The 23,860-nt window shown below is 45.1% G+C and overlaps 1 protein-coding gene and 1 long non-coding RNA gene across 3 annotated transcripts in view; one reads left to right on the top strand and one right to left on the bottom strand.

Moving 5' to 3' along the window:
* Positions 1 to 23,860, bottom strand: part of LOC125463118 (plectin-like) — a 392,251-nt gene that overhangs the window by 338,467 nt on the left and 29,924 nt on the right. The window lies entirely within an intron of this gene.
* LOC132206628 (uncharacterized) lies at positions 5,681 to 21,064 on the top strand. Its single transcript, XR_009443058.1, has 3 exons — positions 5,681 to 5,769; positions 16,025 to 16,145; positions 21,002 to 21,064. It is a non-coding gene; the product is annotated as an uncharacterized LOC132206628 (long non-coding RNA).

Raw genomic sequence — 23,860 nt, 5'->3', positions numbered from 1 at the left:
AGCATTTCAGAATTAGGCTGCAATTAACTGAAAAAGCCTTGCATCCACAAGCTGTCAGGAGAATTACTCATCACTTTTAATCTGCCCCAGTGTCATTTGCCCGGAACAAAATAACACATTCTTACCACATACTGGGCCCAGAGTTCAACAGCACGATCAAACACAGCAAGCTTCCCAAATAACAGCATGATGCCAGAAATGTTTACCCCAGTACAAAGACAATTGTGAGCGAATTTTTTCAGGAATGTGCTTTCCCCTTATCGCCACTGAAATAACTCCACAAACACCAGTGTCCTGTCACCCTTTATTCACACATGGAAAGTCCTTGACACTGATCCAGCTCCCACAGAGTCAGCTCCCATTTTTATCGGTCAGCTGGGGTTCTCTGATTGGACCAATCAGGAAATTCATTTTCTATGAGGTCCATCTGGCATACCTCATTACAATCACAATGGTTAAGCAGGCGATATGCCAGAGCATGAGGTTACAGATCGTGCTGGAGTACAACTCTGCTGCTGTTGATGACCCACAGTGTCTCATGGATGCCCAGTCTTGAGTTGCTAGAACTGTGTGAAGTCTGTCCCATTGAGCACGGTGATAGTGTTACACAACACGATGGAGGTTGTTCTCAATGTGAAAGCAGGATTTTGTCTCCACAAGGACTGTACGATGGTCGCTCCTCCTGATACTGTCATGGACAGATGGATCTGCAGCTGGCAGATTGGTGAGGATGAGGTGACCCATGTTTTTCCCTCTTGTTGGTTCCCTCACCATCTGCCACAGACCCAGTCTAGCAACTATGTCCTTTCAGCAGGAGGTTTCCTTGCTCATGTTTAACCTGAAGCCATGAGACTTCATGGGGTTTGGAATCAACGCTGAGGGCTCCCAGAGCAACTCCCACCTGACTGTGCCACCCCTATCTGCTGGGTCTGTCCTGCCAGTGGGACAGGACATATCCAGGGATGGTGATGGTGGTGTCTGAGACATAACAAAAGAACAAAGAAAATTACAGCACAGGAACAGACCCTTCATCCCTCCAAGCCTGCGCCAATCCAGATCCTCTGTCCAAGCCTGTCGCCTATTTTCCAGAGGACTGGAGACTTGCTATTGTTGTCCCCTTGTATAAGAAGGGTAGCAGGGATAGTCCAGGTAATTATCGATCAGTGAGCCTGACGTTAGGGGCAGGGAAGCACAGAGAGATCTGGGTGTTCAGGTCCGTTGTACCCTGAAGGTGGCAACAGAGGTCAATAGGGTGGTCAAGAGGCATACGGCCTGGTTTCCTTCATTGGGCGGGGTATTGAGTACAAGAGTTGGCGGGTCATGTTGCAGTTGTATAGGACTTTGGTTCAGCCATATTTGGAGTACTGTGTACAGTTCTGGTCACCACATTACCAAAAGGATGTGGATGCTTTGGAGAGGGTGCAGAGGAGGTTCACCAGGAAGTTGCCTGGTATGGAGGGTGCTAGCTATGAAGAGAGGTTGAGTAGATTGGGATTATTTTCATTAGAAAGATGGAGATTGAGGGGGGACCTGATTGAGGTCTACAAAATCATGAGGGGTATAGACAGGGTGGATAGCAAGGAGTTTTTTCCCAGAGTGGGGGACTCAATTACTAGGGGTCATGAGTTCAAAGTGAGAGGAGGCAAGTTTATGGGAGATATGCGTGGAAAGTTCTTTACACAGAGGGTGGTGGGTGCCTGGAACACATTGCCAACGGAGGTGGTAGAGGCGGGCAATCATATAAGATGTATCTCGACAGATACATGAATGGGCAGGGAGCAGAGGGATACAAGTCATTAGAAAGTAGGCTCAGAGATAATGGGAACTGCAGATGCTGGAGATTCCAAGATAATAAAATGTGAGGCTGGATGAACACAGCAGGCCAAGCAGCATCTCAGGAGCACAAAAGCTGACGTTTCGGGCCTGGACCCTTCATCAGAGCTCTGATGAAGGGTCCAGGCCCGAAACGTCAGTTTTTGTGCTCCTGAGATGCTGCTTGGCCTGCTGTGTTCATCCAGCCTCACATTTTATTATATTAGAAAGTAGGCGACAGGTTTAGACAGAGGCCGAAGGGTTTGCTCCTGAGCTGTAATTTTCTTTGTTCATGTTCTTTGAATAAAAGGCTTTGGGATTTTCCTTAACCCTGTTTGCTGAAGATATTTTGTGTCCCCTTTTAGCCCTTAGTTTGTACGGTATGATTCTGTGAGTGTGACTGTGTCAGGCTGTTGCTTGACTAGTCTGTGAGACAGCTCTCTCAATTTTGGCACTAACCTCCGGATGTTAGTGAGGTGGGTCGACGGGGCTGTTATTGCCAAAAGTCTTTCCAGTGCCTAGTTCAGTTCAAGTAGTCACAGAATCCTGCAGTTCAGCTGAGGCTTTTTGGCCCATCAAGCCTGTACTGCTGAAACTACATTAATTCTGCACAAAGCCCACTTGCCCCTACTAGGCTCATAGCCACAAATATTAGGACATTTCAAGTGCTCATCCAGGTACTTTCTAAAGGTTTCCCACCTGCTCCAGTTGTGCACAGCATAGCATGCCTGGATGCTGGGACATACCCCCTACAGAGAATACCAAAGGCACATACCCCCTAACTCACCAACTGACCGGACAAAGAATTACACAAAAACCACTTTCCAGCATCACTGTTTGGTCAAATGACCATGCAATGCGTTCAGTACACGGCAATTAGCATATGCTGTAGGTTTTAATGGACGTCCCAGCCTATCAGAGAGGGTGTGTGTGTGTGAGAGAGCGTGTGCGTGCGTGCGTGTGTGTGAGGGGGAGGGGGAGGGGAAGGGGGAGGGGGAGGGGTGGGGGTGGGGGAGGGGGTGTGTGTGTGTGCGTGCATGCATGCGTGCGTGTCCCTGAAGGACATTAGTGAACCAGGTTAATTTCTCCTCACAATTTACAATACATTCACAGTCATCATTAGGCTCTTAATTCCAGATATTTCATTGAATTCAAATTCCACTAACTGAACCCAGGTCCCCAGAACATGATCTGGATCCCTGGGTTAACAGCCCAGCGATAATAGCACTAGGCCATGGATTGTGCTCTGAGACACTGAGCAACATGCAGGTTCCTCACAACCACAGTGAGCTGAACACACCAAGGGCCCACTCTGACAGCCAGCTTGAGAATGGGAGGCAATGGCCTAGTATAACCTTTAGGTTATTAATCTAACAAACGGGAGACAGAGGGCTTGGTGATGTGGTGCAATGAGAACAATCTGTCTCTCAATGTTGGCAAAACTAGTGAATTGATCATTTACATTCAGAAAGAAAGGAGGACCTCACGTCCCCATCTACACCAAAGGAACTGAGGTTGAAAGTGTGAAGAGCATCAAGTTCTTCAGAGGGATGATAACCAATGACCTGTCCTAGGCTTCTCACAAAGATACAACTGTGAAGGAGGCACAATAACCTCTTCTTCCCCAGCCAGCTCAGGAAATTTGCCATGTCCATAAGGTCCCTCACCAACTTCTACAGATGCACCACTGAAAGCACGCTGTCCGGGTGCATACCAGCCTGGTATGGCAACTGCTCTGCCCAGGACTGTGAGAAACAACAGAAGGTAGTGTCCGAAGGTTGCAGGAACAGCAACTCATATTCCACTCTGGAGCCCTGCAGCCCAATGGTATCAATGTGGACTTCACAAGCTTCAAAATCTCCCCTTCCCCCACTGCATCCCAAAACCAGCCCAGCTCATCCCCGTCTCCCTAACCTGTCGTTCCTCCCACCTCAAGCCCAACACACATCTCCTAACTACTAACGTCATCCCGCCCACTTTAGCTGTCCATCCTCCCTGGACTGACCTATGCCCTCCCTACCTTCCCATCAACACTCACCTCTCCTGGCTGCATCTCGCCTCTTTAACTGGTCTGTCTCCTCTCCACCTGTCTTCTCCTCTATCCATCTTCCATCCGCCTCCCCCTCTCTCCCTATTTATTTTAGAATCCCCTTCCCCTCCCTCATTTCTGAAGAAGAGTCCTGACCCGAAACGTCAGCTTTCCTGCTCCTCTGATGCTGCTTGACCTGCTGTGTTCATCCAGCTTCACACCCTGTTACCTCAGATTCTCCAGCATCGGCAGTTCCTACTATCTCTGAAACAATTAGTGAAACAGATGTGTGTTTCCAATAATTGACAATAGATTCATGGCCATCTTTAGACTTCTTAATTCCGGATTATTACTGGATTCAAATTCTGCCATCTGCTGTGGCGGGAATTGAACCCAGCTCCCCAGAACATAACCTGGACATCTGAGATAGCAGTTCAGCAACAAGAACACTGGGCTGTCACCTTTCCTCGGGGCAATTAGACATGGGTAATGCATGTTGGCCTGTCCAGGGATACCACATTCTGTGAATATATTTTTAAAATGTTACATGTTCTCAACATTGGGTTTGCTCATGGCGCTTGTTAGGATAAGAAAAGCTGCATGTTACTGAGGTGAGATGAACAGTTATGAAGGCCTTTAACAGGCTACAATCAGCTGAGTAAGAAGCTCACTGTTGCCCAGCCAAAATCTCACCGCATATCATCAGAACAACATGAAGACATATACAAGATGTTCCTAATGCCAGAATCAATTAATTCTGTCACAAATCTCACCCAAAGTTACACTGTTCAGAACCAATTATGCTCCACTCAGGAATGGTAAGAGTCATATGAGAATGTAAAAGGGGTGAAATTACAAAAAAGAAGCAGAATGCTCTAAAATATCATGTATTTATTCATTCACAGGATGAGGGTGCATATGCCCATATGCTGGGCAGCATTTATTGCCAAGAGGGCAGTTCAGAGTCAACCATATTGATGTGGGTCTGGAGTCACATGTAGGCCAGACCAGGTAAGGATGGCAGTTTCCTTCCCTAAAGGACATTAGTGACCAAGATGGGCTTTTCCTGAAAATTAACAATTGTCATCATTAGATTCTTAATTCCAGATACTTTATGGAATCCAAATTCCACCATCTGCTGTGGCGGGATTCAAACCTGGGTCCCCAGAATGTTAGATAACAAGTTGTAGAGCTGGATGAACACAGCAGGCCAGGTATGCCACACAGCATTGAATAAGCATGGTCCAGCAGTAGAGAGTAGGGTTAAGAGCAGGTGGGCTGCAGTGCTTCAAGTAGGCAGCTCACCATTACCTTCTAAAGGGAGCAACTAGGGATGGGTGGTAAATGCTGGATCCAGCCAGAGTTACCCGTGGCCCACAAATGAATAAAAACAATATCCATATAAGAAAACTGTAGCTCTGGTAGTTTAACTGCATATCCAGAAGAGGGAACAGTCAGCACCTGGTTAGGGTTCAGAGACCATCTGTATAGCTTAAGATAGTCACATAAGTATCACTCAGAAGTGAAAGGCTTGGGTGTTGTGAGCAGATGGTGGGGGCAGATAAACTCTGGATATAACACAGAAGCGAATATCCTACTGAAATTAGAGAATTTAGCACTTTGCAAGAAACTAAAATGCAAACTGTATTTCGTTGTAAGGGACTGACATATAGTTTGTTTTATGTGAATGCTGCATGTAACCATTGTGACATGAAAATGTATTAATATTCTGTTTTGAACTGCAAATGGCAGAGACCCTGTGAGTTAGACTTAGAGACCTCTCCCACAGATATGTGGTACAAGCTTGAATAAACTCGTTTTGTTAAACTCAGATCTGAAGGCTCAATCTTTCAAAAATCCCTGCACTAATTGGCGCCGTGAGCAGGCTCCTACACTGGATAACAACCAACTAGTTGGCTCCTAAGTGGGTGAGTATATTTATCTGACCACCCGTAGTTAGGGACGATAACCGCATAGTTCATTGTCAGACTTAAGTTGTGGTACAAAAGAACTAAGGGAGTAAAGATCAGGCCCTGAGAGGGACTGAAGAAGAGGAAAACTCGTGCTAATCTGGAGCCAGGAGCAAAGGAGAGACTCTCATGTCCAGTGAAATATCCAGAAACCTGGAGTGAGAGGGAGAAGGCTAGGCAGGGGGGAAACCGAGCTAAACCATGTGAGTAATGAGGACAAAGCAAATCCAAAGGCCACCAACATGCTGGTGTCAGCTGCTTCGGTAAGCAGGCACCAAGAGTTCGAGTACTGATGGCTAAACCAAAGGGAAAAGTTAGTAAAGGGAAGAATGACATCAAGTGGGACCAGAAGATCCAAAATGCTGACTATAATCAACCAAAAATTGATCAAACGGTTAAAGCAAAAGGAAACCTTACAAACCCACATTGTTTCCAAAGAGAGTGAGGGGTGGGGTGTGATAGAGGTACAAGAAAAACAAAGACAACAAACCCTGAATATTAGTACTTTGAACTCGTGTAGAATTAAAATAAACACGTAAGTCAATTAAACAGAGACATAAAAGTTGTCCAAAGTAATGCTGTCTGGGCCAGTACCACCAGCACCTGAACCAAGCCGAAATAATCAAAAGAGAAATTCATCAGGCAGCAGATGATTCTCACAGCCGAGACATACAGAGGTAACTCCTGTCTCATGGCTGTGTAGTACAACTGCTGGTTCTGGGAGGTGAATCATTGGATATAGAACTATACATCTCACGCTCTCCAAAAGGAGAGGATAAGCAGAAAGTTTAAAAACTTGAGATTGGGAGAAAGCAAAAAAAAAGTTTATTACTTGTACGAGAGAGAGAAACCGCCTTTTGTGCTTGTTCGAGGTAATAAATCCTTCCTGTCTGGATGGGAATTTGAGCATCCATAGTCCCGGAACCAAGTGTTAACACTTTGTGGTCTGGTTTTTATGTACTTTCATTCATAGAGTCATATTCATTAGTTGTTAAGTATTGTCTTGTGTAATGTATGTGTTTTCCTAATTGGAGGTTGAGATTGTGGAGTACTTCGAGTCCAATTTACATTTTGGAAATGTGTGATGATGTGTGTTTCCAACAACTTGTAACATAGAAGTTCCTTTTAGGAATGATCAGTAGTTGTATAAAAGAAAAACCTGCTACAAAATATTGATTTAGAATTTGTTTCTCTAAAGTCTGGTAAAAGTTTACATTTGGGAATCATTTAGATAAAGCCAATTGAAGAAGGAATAATCAAATCAACTGACAATACAGATACTGCACAATCTGTGTTGAGATAATGGGAACTGCAGATGCTGGAGAATCCAAGATATCAAAGTGTGGAGCTGGATGAACACAGCAGGCCAAGCAGCATCTCAGGAGCACAAAAGCTGCCGTTTCGGGCCTAGACCCTTCATCAGAAAAGGGGGATGGGGAGAGGGTTCTGGAATAAATAGGGAGAGAGGGGGAGGTGGATTGAAGATGGAGAGAAAAGAAGATAGGTGGAGAGGAGCGTATAGGTGGGGAGGTGGGGAGAGGATAGGTCAGTCCAGGGAAGATGGACAGGTCAAGGAGGTGGGATGAGGTGGTAGGTAGGAAATGGAGGTGCGGCTTGAGGTGGGAGGAAGGGATGGGTGAGAGGAAGAACAGGTTAGGGAGGCAGAGACAGGTTGGACTGGTTTTGGGATGCAGTGGGAGGAGGGGACGAGCTGGGCTGGTTGTGTGGTGCAGTGGGTGGAGGGGAAGAGCTGGGCTGGTTGTGTGGTGCAGTGGGGGGAGGGGACAAACTGGGCTGGTTTTGGGATGCAGTGGGGGAAGGGGGGGATTTTGAAGCTGGTGAAGTCCACATTGATACCATTGGGCTGCAGGATTCCCAAGCAGAACATGAGTTGATGTTCCTGCAACCTTCAGGTGGCATCGTTGTGGCACCGCAGGAGGCCCAGAATGGACATGTCGTCTGAGGAATGGGAGGAGGAGTTGAAATGGCTCGCGACTGGGAGGTGCAGTTGTTTGTTGCAAACAGAGTGGAGGTGTTCTGCAAAGCAGTCCCCAAGCCTCCTCTTGGTTTCCCCAATGTAGAGGTAGCCACTCCGGGTACAATGGATACAGTATACCACATTGACAGATGTGCAGGTGAACATCTGCTTGATATGGAAGGTCATCTTGGCGCCTGGGATGGGGGTGAGGGAGGAAGTGTGGGGGCAAGTGTAGCACTTCCTGCAGTTGCAGGGGTAGGTGCCAGGTGTGGTGGGGTTGGAGGGCAGTGTGGACCGGACAAGGGAGTCGCGGAGAGAGTGGTGTCTCCGGAAAGCAGACAGGGGTGGGGATGGAAAAATGTCTTGGGTGGTGGGGTCGGATTGTAAATGGCGGAAGTGTCGGAGGATGATACGTTGTATCCGGAGGTTGGTGAGGTGGTATGTGAGAACGGGGGGGGGGGGAATCCTCTGGGGGTGGTTGTGGCGGGGGCGGGCTGTGAGGGATGTGTTGCGGGAAATGCGGGAGACGTGGTCAAGGGCGTTCTTGACCACTGCGGGGGAAAGTTGCGGTCCTTGAACAACTTGGGCATCTGGGATGTGCTGGAGTGGAATGCCTCATCCTGGGAGCAGATGCGGCAGAGGCGGAGGAATTGGGAATAGGGGATGGAATTTTTGCAGGAGGGTGGGTGGGAGGAGGTGTATTCTAGGTAGCTGTGGGAGTCAGTGGGCCTGAAATGGACATCGGTTTCTAGCTGGTAACCCGAGATAGAGACTGAGAGGTCCAGGAAGGTGAAGGATGTGTTGGAGATGGCCCAGGTGAACTTGAGGTTGGGGTGGATGATGTTGGTGAAGTGGATGAACTGTTCGAGCTCCTCTGGGGAGCAAGAGGCGGCACCGATACAGTTATCAATGTAACGGAGGAAGAAGTGGGGTTTGGGGCCTGTGTAGGTGCGGACGAGGGACTGTTCCACGTAACCTACAAAGAGGCAGGCATAGCTTGGGCCCATGCGGGTACCTATGGCCACCTCCTTTGTCTGTAGGAAGTGGGAGGAATCGAAAGAGAAGTTGTTGAGGGTGAGGACGAGTTTGGCTAGGCAGATGAGGATGTCGGTGGAGGGGGATCGGTCGGGCCTGCGGGACAGGAAGAAGCGGAGGGCCTTGAGGCCATCTGCATGCGGAATACAGGTGTATAGGGACTGGACGTCCATGGTGAAAGTGAGGTGTTGGGGGCCAGGGAATTGGAAGTCCTGGAGAAGGTGGAGGGCATGGGTGGTGTCATGGACGTAGGTGGGTAGTTCCTGGACCAAAGGGGAGAAAATGGAGTCCAGATAGGTGGAGATAATGGGAACTGCAGTTGCTGGAGAATTCCAAGATAATAAAATGTGAGGCTGGATGAACACAGCAGGCCAAGCAGCATCTCAGGAGCGAAAAAGCTGATGTTTCGGGCCTAGGCCCTTCATCAGAGAGGGGGATGGGGTGAGGGTTCTGGAATAAATAGGGAGAGAGGGGGAGGCGGACTGAAGATGGAGAGAAAAGAAGATAGGTGGATTACAAGAGAGTTGCAATGGGACAGAGATTCCCTGAGGTTGGTCCGGAGGGAGGAGGGTAACTTCTTCAGGTTAGGCATCCCTGGAAGAGGGTTCACAGTGAGGTTAAAATAGTATCAGAGATAATGGGAACTGCAGATGGAGATGAGTTCAGTGGGGCAGGAACAGGCTGAGGCAATGGGTCGACCAGGGCAGGCAGGTTTGTGGATTTTAGGAAGAAGATTGAAACCGGCTGTGCAGGGTTGGGGAACAATGAGGTTGGAGGCTGTGGGTGGGAGGTCCCCTGAGGTGATGAGGTCATGGATGGTGTTGGAGATGATGGTTTGGTGCTCGGGGGTGGGGTCATGATCAAGGGGGCGGTAGGAGGTGGTGTCGGAGAGTTGGCGTTTGGCCTCAGCGATGTAGAGGTCAGTGCGCCATACTACTGCTGCGCCACCCTTGTCTGCAGGTTTGATGGTGAGGTTGGGGTTGGAGCGGAGAGAGCGGAGGGCTGCCCGTTCTGTGGGGGAGAGGTTGGAGTGGGTGAGATGGGTGGAGAGGCTGGGGCGGTTGATGTCTCGACGGCAGTTGGAGATGAAAAGGTCAAGGGAGGGTAGGAGGCCTGGGGGTGGTGTTGTATTTAGTTTGAGGAAAGACTCCAGGGTAAATGTTTAATTTCAGAACACTTATCATGTTTGGAATTTCATTTTCTGGCCAGAGTGAACTTCTAAATGTTATTTTAATATGTGGGTGAATCTTTAATTCTGGATGATAAGATTTGCTCATCTTAAATGTTTGTTGGTGAAATCATAGAACATAGAACATAGAACATAGAACATAGAACAGTACAGCACAGAACAGGCCCTTCAGCCCACAATGTTGTGCCGACCATTGATCCTCATGTATGCACCCTCAAATTTCTGTGACCATATGCATGTCCAGCAGTCTCTTAAATGACCCCAATGACCTTGCTTCCACAACTGCTGCTGGCAACGCATTCCATGCTCTCACAACTCTCTGCGTAAAGAACCTGCCTCTGACATCCCCTCTATACTTTCCACCAACCAGCTTAAAACTATGACCCCTCGTGCTAGCCATTTCTGCCCTGGGAAATAGTCTCTGGCTATCGACTCTATCTATGCCTCTCATACTTTAAAAAATAGGGAAAACTGGAATTTTGGAAAAGTAACTCCCTTTGAATAAAATTATCCAATAATACTTTCTAAAATCTGAGAAAACTAATGCCAAAGAGTTTGAAAGGAAAGTAAAATTTAACAAAGGACACAAACTCTCTCTTGTTTGGAAAAGCTCCAGAGCACATGGCTTTTGTCTCTGTACAGGAGGAAGGCGAGTTGTGATGTAATTACAACCAAGAGTTTTCACCCTCGCCTCTTTGGTCAGTAGTAAACTATCTGCACAGATCAAAGAATTTATATACGCAATATATAATTTTCATCAACAGAGATACTTGGACTAATGAACCCATTCTGCTTGAAGTGAGATGGATACTGTTTTGTTTTTCAAATAACTGCAAATACAGAAGATATTTCCAACCGCTTTGAACTTCTGAATTTGTCTGCAGACTTTTAATGTCGCAACACGGTGATGGATGAGCCATCCTTAACCCATCAAACCACTGATACCGCAGTGTCGGAGGATGACTGTGAAACATTCAATATATTCAGCATCAAGCATTTCAAAACTATGAAGCCTGGGCACACTCGAGCATATCATAATAAGAAATCATATGAAGACATGCATGGTTTGGTATTCTAAAACGTGTACAGGGAATTTCACAGTCGAAATGTGGAGCTGGTTTCAGGAACAGATATTGCGTTTCCTTGACAGGTATGTCGCTGTCAGGCAGGGAGGAAGTGATAAGGTAAGGGAACTGTCGTTTACTAAAGAAATTGTATCTCTTGTTAAACGGAAGAGTGAAGCTTATGTGACGATGAGACAAGATGGTTCAGATGAGGCGATGGAGAGTTACAGATTAGCTAGGAAGGATTTAAAGAAAGAGTTAAGAAGAGCAAGGAGGCGACATGAGCAGACATTAGCAGGTAGAATAAAGGAGAACCCTAAAGCTTTCTATAGGTATGTGAGGAATAAGAGGATGACTAGGGTAGGAATAGGGCCAGTCAAAGACAGAAGTGGAAAGTTGTGTATGGACCCAGTGGAGATCGGAGAGGTGCTAAATGAATATTTTTCATCTGTTTTCACTCAAGAAAAGGAGAATATTGTGGAGGAGAAGACTGATTTACGGGCTACTAGAATTGAAAGGATTGAGGTTAGTAAGGAGCAGGTGTTATCAATTCTAGAAGGTGTGAAGGTAGATAAATCCCCTGGGCCAGATGGGATTTTTCCGAGGATTCTCTGGAAAGCTAGGGAGGAGGTGGCGGAGCCTTTGGCCTTGATCTTTGAATCATCATCGTCTACAGGTTTAGTATCAGAGGACTGGAAGATTGCAAATGTTGTGCCCTTGTTCAAGAAGGGCTGTAGAGATGACCCAGGCAATTATAGACCTGTGAGCCTTACGAGTGTTGTAGGAAAAGTTTTGGAAACGATTATAAGAGATAGGATTTATAATCATCTAGCAAGCAACAATTTGACTGGAGATTGCCAACATGGATTCATCAAGGGCAGGTCGTGTCTCACAAACTCCATTGAGTTTTTTGAGAAGGTGACCAAGCATGTGGATGAGGGAAGGGCAGTTGACGTGGTGTACAGGGACTTCAGTAAAGCCTTTGATAAGGTTCCACATGGTAGGCTATTGGAAAAAATACAGAGGCACGAGATTGAGGGAGATTTAGCAGTTGGATTCGAAACTGGCTTTCTGTAAGAAGGCAATGAGCGGTGGTTGATGGAAAATATTCAGCCTAGAGTCCGGTCACGAGTGGTGTGCCTCAACGATCTGTTTTGGGACCACTGCTGTTTGTCATTTTTATAAATGACTTGGACACAGGCATAGGTGGATGGGTGAGTAAGTTTGAAAATGACACTAAAGTCAGTGGAGTGGTGGACAGTGTGGAAGAACATTGCTGGTTGCAGGGAGACTTGGATAAACTGCAGAATTGGGCTGAAAGGTGGCAAATGGAGTGCAGTGCAGATAAATGTGAGGTGATTCACTTTGGGAAGAATCATAGGAAGGCAGAATACTGGGTCAATGGAAAGATTCTTGGTAGTGTGGACGTGCAGAGGGATCTTGGTGTCCATATACATAGATCCCTGAAAGTTGCCACCCAGGTTGATAGTGCTGTTAAAAAGGCTTACGGCGTGTTAGGTTTTATTGATAGAGGGATTGAGTCCCAGAGCCGTGATGTCATGTTGCAACTGTACAAAACGTTAGTGCAGCTTCATTTGGAATATTGGGTGCAGTTCTGGTCGCCCCATTACAGGAAGGATGTGGAAGCATTGGAAAAGATGCAGGGAAGATTTACCAGAATGTTGCCTGGTCTGGAGCGAAGGTTTTATGAGGAAAGGCTGAGCGACTTGGGTCTGTTCTCATTGGAGCGAAGGAGGCTAAGAGGGAATTTAATAGAGACATACAAGATGATCAGAGGATTAGATAGGGTGGACTGTGAGAGTCTTTTTCCGAGGATGATGACTTCAGCTTGTACAAGGTGGCATATCTACAAACTGAGGGGTGATAGATATACGACAGATGTCAGAGGCAGGTTCTTTACTCAGAGCGTGGTAAGGGTATGGAATGCCCTGCCTGTCAATGTAGTTAACTCAGCCACATTAGGGGCATTTAAACAGTCCTTGGATAAGCAAATGGATAATGATGGGATAGTGTAGGGGGAGGGGCTTAGATTAGTTCACAGGTCGGTGCAACATCGAGGGCTGAAGGGCCTGTTCTGTGCTGTACTGTTCTATGTTCTATGTTCTATGAATGGTTACCTGTAATTTTAAAGGATTCTGGAAAATAATGAAATACATGCAAAGAGTCTCATTGGTTTCAATGCATGGAAGAAATATTGTTCATGGATTTTGCAGAAGTAAACAAAATATTGAATTTGGGCAAATTAAATATAAATACCCAGAGTGAGTTACCAAGTAGCCTCAAAAAATTCCGCCTAAAAGAAAAACTGAATAAAGTATGTTATTGCTGAGGGTCACACTTGACTTCTGTTTTTGAGATATCAGAAATATTTTCTTATACTACACATTTCTCCAGGGTTCAGGAATGAGATAGGATCGTACCTAGTTGAAATGCAAAAATAAATTAAGAGAGGAAGATATTAAGGGTGGAGAGGGATTGCAGAAGAAGTCAAACATCAAATAAAATGAGAATAAAGGGTTCTAATGTCAACTGAGGTTAACATGCACTCTTGTGAAAAGGAAGTTTAGATGAGCCTAATAAATGGATAGATTTGTCTTGGTAATATTTGTGCCTTGTCTTTCCTTGAAGAGAACTGCATTTGATAATCAAGCCACCACCCAAGGCATCGGGTTAATACATGAAGAGATAAGTAAAACCTCACAGATCTTTTGATAGGATCATACAAGAGTCAAAAATGCGTGGCATGGTATAGCGATACAGTATTAGTGTGCACGGATATTCTGAGATTGATCCCAAATAGACAAAGTGGGGGAAATATTGCACTGAAGAACGGGTTTCAATCATGTGCACCTACTTAACAAATAGCACAGCTGAAATGCTTAATGTGGCCCACACAGTGAGAAAATATCTTAACTTAAAGATAACGAGACCTACTCCTGGAGAAACTGACCTTAAGATGACTGGGATAAAGTAAAGTGAGTGGAATTGCAAGGAGCAAGTAGAATTTAGAATCAAACAATAATGGGCTTTGTGATTGGAATATTTAGTAAGAAGTATCCACAACATGGATTCAAATAAAAGAGATCTGAACAATTTTAAGTCCACGTAAGATGTTACTTTACCATTACAGCATGAGGAGATTGGCAGATAGTGTCAGAAATCACACGACACCAGGTTATAGTCCAACAGGCTTATCTGAAAACAAAGCATTTGGTGCCTCGGTTCTTCTTCAGGTGGGAGCGAGGCTCTGAAACCTTGTGTTTTCAGATAAACCTGTGGGCTATAACCTGGTGTTGTGTGATTTCTGACCTCGTCCAACCCAGTCCAATAGTAGCACTTCCACATCATTGGCAGAGAGAGAATTGGGAGATAACAAACCAAACTAAGGAGCATAAATCTGCATCTATAATATTCAGAGGTTACAGACAATAGAATATAGTGAATTTTAGAACAAGTTATGGAAAGAAATTCACTGAAAGAAAATACAAATGCAAACAAACAATCTGAACAGATCATACTCAAATATCATGGGAAGTAGGAAAAGGAAAGAATGGAGTATGGAGAATGCAGCATAGAACTGTAACTGCTCATTGTATGTGGCAAATACTGATGAAAACGTACCATGGATGACACATATTGAGAAACAAAATACAATACAAGATGATGTTGGTGGTGGCCAGGAATGGGAAGGGACATCATGGACCTCTGTCAGTGATGTGTGACATGTGCATAGTGTGAGCCAGGGAAGACTACTGAAATGAAGCTTGGATCTTAGCCCCTAGGCCCCGGGCCATGAGAACAGATCCAGATGGACTTTATCAGACTAGTCCCCCAGTGTCAAGGGAAACAGTGTTGCCGAGTCCATAAAGACAGATTTACGAGCTGAGTAGAAGCATTCCCATGTTGGGACTGCTCATTGCACAAATATTTGCAGAAGAAACGATACAGCAATGGAGGTAAAAGGACTCACTTCACTGGTCATAAAGTGACCTAGGTGTGCTCTACTCAAGATTAAGCAAAAATTCCATTTACCCTATCATCCCCAGAGTTCAGGAATGAATGGGATACTCAAGAATTGTTTAACCAAAGCACTGACAGAAACAGAACTAGGCTAGGCAAGGGCACTAACCATGAGTCTAACAAAGCTGAGATTCATTCCAGCAAGAGAGTCAGCAGTGACCCTGTTTGAGGTGATGACTGTTAGGATTATGCAGCTAGTAAGGCTGTAATTATTGGGGGACAGGGAGTCAGAGACAGCGTCACCCAATTCTTGTGAGGAATTGGCTAAAGAATTGCATGGACAGAAGGGGGAGAGATGGGCATGAAGCGAGTCAGGGTTTGGGAAAAAGGGAAAAAAGATACGGTAGTGGATACTCCAGATCCAGGAAATCAGGTATTGGTTACGATTCCAGTGGATTGGGCCATACAAGGGAATTATTACAGGTGACAAATCAATATGAGTAGATGTTAAAGAGATTCTTAAATGGAAACGTTGGTCACAGCTGAAAATTTATAAGCCTTAAAAATTGTCACCAACATTCCTGTTAAAGCATGCAGAGTTCTTCTGATCCAACAGATTTGTGAACACCATCATCACTGATCCGGGAGAAGGACAGTAGAAAAAGAAGACAGCTATCCTGAAATATGGAATCCCTGGTTGCTTGGATGACATTGTTATGGAAAGCTATCGATATAAATTGAGATTTGAAAGATTCACTAGCAATCTCCAAGTGCCAGTGAAAGGGCACTACAATACAATAATGTGTGCAGTTTCAAATTTAAGTTGGACGTTTACATAACCTGGAGGATCGGTTACATTTCCATTGTTACACCATGAAATTTTTGCTTACACCAAAATCTCTTGCATTCAAAAAGTAGTCTGTTTTATTTGCATTGTATATTTAATGAAAAACCTTAATTTTGCAGGAGCCTTGACCAAATATCTTCGCTTTGTCCTGTTCCTCCCATCCCTGTGGCTAGCATCAAACGTTGATAATTAAATACATTGAAGCACACATGACTGAAGTTACTGGATCTCTAAAACCAGGTCTGTGGACATACGTCAAATAAAAGCACATTCCTTAATTTATCCAGCCCAGTAGCAAAACTGGTGTTAGATCCATAGCTTTATTAATTCCTGGACTTTAAAAATAAGTAGCGATCATAACTCTGGAACTGTTACAATGGTCACAGAAAAGAATAGGTACATAGAGCAGGGTAAGGTTTGTAATTGGGGAAAGGGTAATTATAATTCTCTCAGGTAAGAACTGGGTAACATAAATTGGGAACAGATGCTGTCAGGGAAGAGCACTATTGAAATGTGGAGATTGTTTAAGGCATGCCTACTGCGTGTGTTCGATATGTTTGTCTCTAGCAGGCAGAGAAGATGCGGTCGAGTGAGGGAGCCTTGGTTCTCGAGAGAGGTCGAACGACTGGTTAAGAGCAAGAAGGAGGCATATGTAATGTTTGGGAAAAGAGGAACGGGAAAGGCTCCAGAGGGTTACAAGTTATCCAGGAAAGAGCTGACAAAAGGACCGAGAAGAGCTATAAGGGAGCATGAGAAAACCTTGGCAGGTCAGATCAAGGAAAACTCCAAGGCTTTTTACGTACGTGAGGAATAAGAGAATGACCAGAGAAAGGGTAGGGCCACTCACGGATTGTAAAGGGAATTTGTGCACGGAGCCTAAAGAGATAGGAGAGGTCCTTAATGAATACTTTACTTCAGTATTCACAACTGAGAGGGACTTAGATGTAGAGGAGGACAGTTTGAAACAGGCAGATAGCCTAGAGGAGGTTGATGTTAGTAAGGAAGATGTGCTAGGAGTTCTGAGGAAGTTGAAGGTAGATAAGTCCCCCAGGCTTGATGGGATTTATCCAAGGATTCTATGGAAAGTGAGGGATGAGATTGCAGTGCCTTTGGCGATGATCTTTTAGTCCTCACTGTCCACGGGTATAGTGCCGGAAGATTGGAGAGAGGCAAACATCATTCCCTTGTTCAAAAAAGGGAATAGGGATAACCCCGGAAATTACGTGCCAGTTAGTCTTACTTCAGTGGTGGGCAAATTATTGGAAAGGGCTCTGAGAGACAGGATTTATGATCACTTGGAAAGGCACAGTTTGATTTGTGATAGTCAGCATGGATTTGTGAGGGGTAGATCATGCCTCACAAACCTTATTGAATTCTTTGAAGAGATGACCAAACACGTGGATGAAGGTGGAGCAGTGGATGTGGTATACATGGATTTAAGTAAGGTGTTTGATAAGGAACCCCATGGTAGGCTCATGCAGAAGGTAAGGAGACATGGGATAGGGGGAAATGTGGCAGATTGGATTAAGAAGACAAAGGGTGGTAGTGGATGGAAAATATTCAACATGGTGCTCAGTTACGAGTGGTGTACCACAAAGATCTGTTCCAAGTCCTCTTCGATTTGTGATTTTTGTAAATGATTTGGATGAAGGAGTGGAAGGGTGGATTAGCAAGTTCGCGGATGACATGAAGGTGGGTCACGTTGTTGTCAGGGCGGAGTGCTGTCCTAGGTTACAAAGGGACATTGATAGGATACAGAGCTGGGCTGGAAGTGGCAGATGGAGTTTAACCCTGAAAAGTGTGAGGTGATTCATTTTGGAAGAACAAACTTGGAAGCAGAATACAGGGATAACGGAAAGATTCTTAGCAGTGTGGAGGAGCAGAGGGATCTTGAGGTTCATGTTCACAGTTCCCTGAAAGCTGCCACCCAGGTGGATAGAGTTGTTAAGAAGGTGTATGGTGTGTTAGCTTTAATTAATTGAGGGATCAAGTTCAAGAGCCGTGAAGTTATGCTCCAGCTATACAAAAGCCTGGTTCGGCCACATCTGGAGAATTGTGTCCAGTTCTGGCCGCCTCATTACAGGAAAGATGTGGAAGCATTGGAAAAGGTACAGAGGAGATTTACCAAGATGTTTCCTGGAATGGAGGGAAGGTCTTATGGGGAAAGTTTGAGAGAGCTAGGGTTTTTCTCTTTCGAACGACGAAGGATGAGAGATGATTTGATAGAGGTGTACAAAATGATCAGAGGTATAGATAGAGTAGACAGCCAGAGACTTTTTCCTGGGGTGGAGGTAGCTTTTATGAAGGGGCATAGTTTTAAAGTGAGTGGAGGTAGATATCGGGGAGATGTCAGAGGTAGGTTCTTTACTCAGGGAGTGGTCAGGGCATGGAATGCATTACTGGAGAGGGTAGTGGAGTTGGCCTCATTAGGGGCATTTAAGCGGCTATTAGATAGGCATATGGATGATAGAATAAGGTAGGAGTGGAGGTTTGACAGACCTTAGGTTTCGGGTGAAAGATCGGGGCAACATCATGGGTGAAGGGCCTGTACTGTGCTGTACTGTTCAATGTTCTATACCATGGAGTGAAAGGAGGTTGTTGTGATAAAGTATTGTACATCCCTGAGGGGACAACAGCTAATTTAACACGCTTGGGAAATCAAACTAAAACCCATGCGTTTCAGATTGAGTATAAACCAGGGCTAAAAGCTATGGTCTAAGCAAACTGGAATAATGGCAATGCATCCCACCTATCAACTGTTCACTGGTCCTGTTGATAGTACCCAAAGGAAAGATAATAGTGCTGGGGACCAGGAAGCTTTGTTGTAAGGAAGGATTGTAACAAGGTCAGCCAGGTGGACCTCATAGAATGAGTTCCCTGTTTGAGGCTGTTCACCTGCCCCAAACAGGGAGCCCTGGCTGACAGACAAATAGGAGAGTGGCAGAGATACTGGCATTCTGAGACCTGATTCTGAAAGAGGCAGGTAAGAACAGGTAAGATGAAGGAGCCTTGGATGACAGGTACAGAGGTGCTTCTCGTCAAAAAGAAAAAGGCAGCTTACGTAAGGTAGAGGAAGCAAGGGTCTAGCACAGCTTTAGAGGATTACAGGCTTGCTCAGAAGGAGCTCAAAAGTGGACTGAGGAGGGCCAGGAGGGGGCACCAAAAAGGCTTGGCAGGAAGGATTAGAGAGAACCCGAAGGCATTTTACTCATACGTAAGGAATAAGAGAGTGATCAGGGAGAAGGTAAGGCCGATTAGGGATAGCGTAAAGAACTTGTGTGTCGAGTCTGAGCAGATAGGGGAAGCCCTAAGTGAGTTTTTTGCTTCAGTTTTCACTAAGAAAAGGGACCTTGTTGTGAATGAGAACTTTGAGGATCAGGAAAACAGGCTTGAACAGATCAAGATTGAGGAGGTTGATGTGCTGGAAATATTGGCAAACATTAAGATTGATAAGTCCCCAGGGCCAGACCACATTTATCCTAGGTTGCTCCGGGAAGCGAGAAAGGAGGTTGCTAAGCCGCTGGTGAAGATCTTTGCTTCCTCATTCTCCACGGGAGTCGTACCGGAAGATTGGAGGGAGGCAAATGTTGTTCCTCTTTTCAAGAAAGGGAATAGGGAAATCCCTGGAAATTAGAGATCAGTCAGTCTTACGTCTGTGGTCAGCAAAGTTTTGGAAAGAATTCCGAGGGATAGGATTTATGACTATTTGGGAAAGCATTGCGTGATTAAAGGGAGTCAGCATGGCTTTGTGAGGGGCAGGTCATGCCTCACAAATCTTACTGAGTTCTTTGAGAAGGTCACGAGACAGGTTGAAGAGGGTCGAGCAGTGGATGTGGTGTACATGGACTTCAACAAGGCATTTGATAAGTTTCCCTACGGCAGGCTCATTCGTAAAGTCAGGAGGTATGGGATACAGGGTGATTTGGCTGTCTGGATTCAGAATTGGTTGGCTGACAGGAGGCAGTGAGTGGTTGTAGATGGTAAGTATTCTGTCTGGAGGTCAGTGCTGAGTGGTGATTCTGTTCTTGGGCCCCTGCTCTTTGTAATTTTTATAAGTGACTTGGATGAGGAGGTTGAGGGGTGGGTTAGTATGTTTGCTGATGACACAAAGGTTGGAGGTGCCACTGATAGTATCAAGGGCTATTGCAGGCTTCAGTGAGACATTGACAGAATGCAGAGCTGGGCTGAGAAATGGCAGATAGAGTTCAACCTGGATTACTGCAAAGTGACGCATTTTGGAAGATCGAACTTAAATGCTGAATATAGGATTAAAGGCAGGATTCTTGGCAGTGCGGAGGAACAGCGGGATCTTGGTGTTCAAGTGCATAGCTCCCGCAAAGTTGCCACCCAGGTTGATGAGGTTATTAAGAAAGCATATGGTGTTTTGGCTTTCATTAACAAGGGGATCGAGTTGAAGAGCCGCGAGGTTATGCTGCAGCTCTACAAAACCCTGGTGAGACCACACTTGGAATATTGTGTCCAGTTCTGGTCGCCCTATTATAGGAAAGATGTGGAGGCTTTGGAGAAGGTGCAAAGGAGGTTTACCAGGATGTTGCCTGGACTGGAGGGCTTGTCTTACAAGGAGAGGTTGACTGAGCTTGGACTTTTCTCTCTGGAGAGAAGGAGGAAGAGAGGTGACCTGATCGAGGTGTACAAGGTAATGAGAGGCATGGATAGAGTCGCTAGCCAGAGACTTTTCCCCAGGGCAGGATTGACTGCCACGAGGGGTCATAGTTTTAAGGTGTTAGGAGGAAGGTATAGAGGAGACTTCAGAGGGAGGTTCTTCACCCAGAGAGTTGTGAGCGCATGGAATACTTTGCCAGTGGTAGTCGCGGAACCAGAGTCATTAGTGACATTTAAGCGACTGCTGGACATGCACATGGACAGCAGTGAATTGCGGGGAATGTAGGTTTAGTTATTTTATTTTTGGATTAGGAATATTCCACAGCACAACATCGTGGGCAGAAGGGCCTGTACTGTGCTGTATGTTTCTATGCTCTATGTTCTATGTTCTAGTACTAAAGACCAGGAGTGTTCATGTGTAAATAAAAGGTGACTTGGTGATGCAATAACAGCCTCTGTGAATTATTTTTCAGTGATAACAATGGTAAAGCACAATCTTGAAGGAACTCACTCAAGACAGTCACCATCGAGTTGGGGTAAGCATTGCTGGCATCATGTTGTTATTCAGGAAGCTTGACTCATTCAATCGTGCCATCAAAGACTCAGCCCAGTTTTGGAAAGAATATGTTACTTTTATCAAGAAAATTACAGTGTGACAAATGAAAAGCAATGAGGAATTCTCCTGACTGCCTGTGGATCTGCAGCTTTTTCTGTTATTAGGAACCTCACTTCTCCTGTCACACCAGAACTAAAATTTCTCAACAACTGACAGACATAGTTAAGGAATACTATGAGCCCCAAGCCTCCTCCAACTCTGAGATGCTATAATTTTTACTCAGGAATTCAAGAACCAGAGAAACTGAATCAGGATATTTGACTATGTTAAGGTATCTGGTGAAGCCAATGACATGTTTATTCCTTACTGAGATGCTTAGAGACAGTTTAGAATATGCAAAGCATCTACTAGCTGAAGACCAACTGGACTTCAAATAGCGGCATTGTGGTTAGCACTGGTACCCTAGTGCCAGGGGCCTGGGTTCAATTTGGTAGTAGATTCACCAACTTTAAGTACATTTAAGTCATCATCGGACAAGCATATGGAAGTACATGGAATAGTGTAGGTTAGATGGGCTTCAGATCGGTATGACAGGTCGGCACAAAATCGAGGGCCGAAGGACCTGTTCTGTGCTGTAATGTTCTATGTTCCATGTTCTAATTCCATCCTCGGGCGGCATATTCTACCCATCCCAGTTATACTCTCTTCCACCCTCCTTCATTGGGCAGAAGATATGAAATTTTGAAAACATATACTCAAAGATTTAAGAACAGCTTCTTCCCTGCTATCACCAGATTTACGAACTGACCTCTCATATATTAGAATTGATCTTTCTCAGTACATTCTCTGTAGCTATAATGCTATATTCTGCATTCAGTTCTATTACTCTGATGTAAATACATAAGGTATGATTTGTCTATTTAGCACACAAAACAATATCTTTCACTGTATGTCTGTACATGTGACAATAATAAATCAAATCAAATCAAAAGCACTCCAGCAGTCACCACACCAGGCACCACCACAGCGCCCACACCCCCGCCCCCCAACCCAACCCTGGGATCCAAATGGCAGTGAAACACAATGCGAGACCGAGGGAGCAAGATGAGCTGATACGGGAAAATCTGTCTGTTTATGTATCAGGATGTAGGCATGTACACTTAGCCCTTAACGTGGCTGAGATACAAATACCTGAATGGTGCTCACCCATCACCAAGCTATCGTTTACCTACTTAGGCAAAAGATCAATTTGAGGAAAAAGTGAGGCTTATTAGAATTAGTCAGTGCCAAATATGCAACAGTTAATACCCTTAATATTATTTTTTTGTTTATTCACAAGATGAAGCCAGTTGCCCATCCCTTGTTGCTCACAGCGCAGTTGAGAATCAACCAATAGGAGTCTGGAGTCACATGTAGCCCAGACCAGATAAGAAAGGCAGATTTCCTTCCCCAAAGAGCATTAGCTAATTTCCTGACAATTGACTATGGATTCATGGTCATCATAAGATTATTAATTGCAGCTTTTCATCTAATGCAAATTCCACCATCTGCTCTGGCAGGATTTGAACCTGGTCCCCAGAACATTCATCAGATCCACTGGATTAACATTCCAGTGATAATACCACTTGGCCATTGTCTCCCGAACAATATTTAGGATCTCAAGTCACAGATATATTCTCTGCAGCAGAAGTTGTGAATAACGGTACTGAGGAACATCTGGGACCAAGCAAAGACCATTCAATTAGGACCGGAATCGTAAACTGGCTCTCAAGTCGATTAAGTTTTTAAAAGCATTCCAGGACACAACCAATGTGTTTACTAATCACACAGCCAACACCTCTAAGGAAAAACACAAACCTGAGACACACGCTAGTGATACAAGTTAGTTATTAACCATGATCAGTACTAGCTTTTTGCAAATAGACATATACCAGATGCCTGACTGGGTTCCAGGTGAACAAATGAGAAAGCAGCTCGGCAAAAGAATAGCCTTATGGCACCTCCGGTGTTTTACATTAACTAACACAGTACAAGGTACTTGTGATTCTGATAAAGGAAGACATGATATTGGTGCAGTCCTGCACATTCCCCATCACAGTAATGAGAATAAAAACCAAAAGCACTAAGATTGCTGAAAATCAGGAAAAAAAACACAAATTGCTGGAAAAGCTCAGCAGGTCTGGCAGCATCTGGGAAGAAAAAAATCAGATTTAACATTTCAGGTCCAACAAACTGATGGTAAGCTGGGAAAATGTCAGCTTACAGTGTAACACGTAGGGATGGGGGTGGGGTTAAGGAGTAAATGACAGATAGGGGTACACCCAAAGAGAATCACAGGCTGGCACAGTGAATCAGTCGTTAGCACTGCAATCTCACAGCGCCAGGGACCTGGGTTAGATTCCAGCCTCTGTGTGGAGTTTGCACATTCTCCCTGTGTCTGTGTGGGTTTCCTCCAGGTGCTCCGGTTTCCTCCCACAGTCCAAAGATGTGCAAGTTAGGCAGACTGGCAATGCTATATTGCACACAGTGCAGGCTAGGTATGTTAGCTATGGGAATGCAGGGTTACAGGGATAGAGAGGGGAATGGGTCTGGTGGGATGCTGTTCAGAGGATCAGAGTTACCCTTTTGAGACAAACGGCCTGTTCCTACATTGTAGGGATTCTGAAGAGTAGTAACTAAAGCCTGTAAGGAACTAGAGCAGTAACTAAAGCCTGTAAGAAACTAGAGTAGTAACTAAGAACAAAGAACAAAGAACAAAGAAAATTACAACACAGGA

The sequence above is a fragment of the Stegostoma tigrinum genome, chromosome 2, assembly GCF_030684315.1.
Source record: "Stegostoma tigrinum isolate sSteTig4 chromosome 2, sSteTig4.hap1, whole genome shotgun sequence".
NCBI lineage: Eukaryota > Metazoa > Chordata > Chondrichthyes > Orectolobiformes > Stegostomatidae > Stegostoma > Stegostoma tigrinum.
The sequence above is the reverse complement of the archived record's forward strand: the minus strand, read 5'-3'. Positions and strand labels throughout refer to the sequence as shown.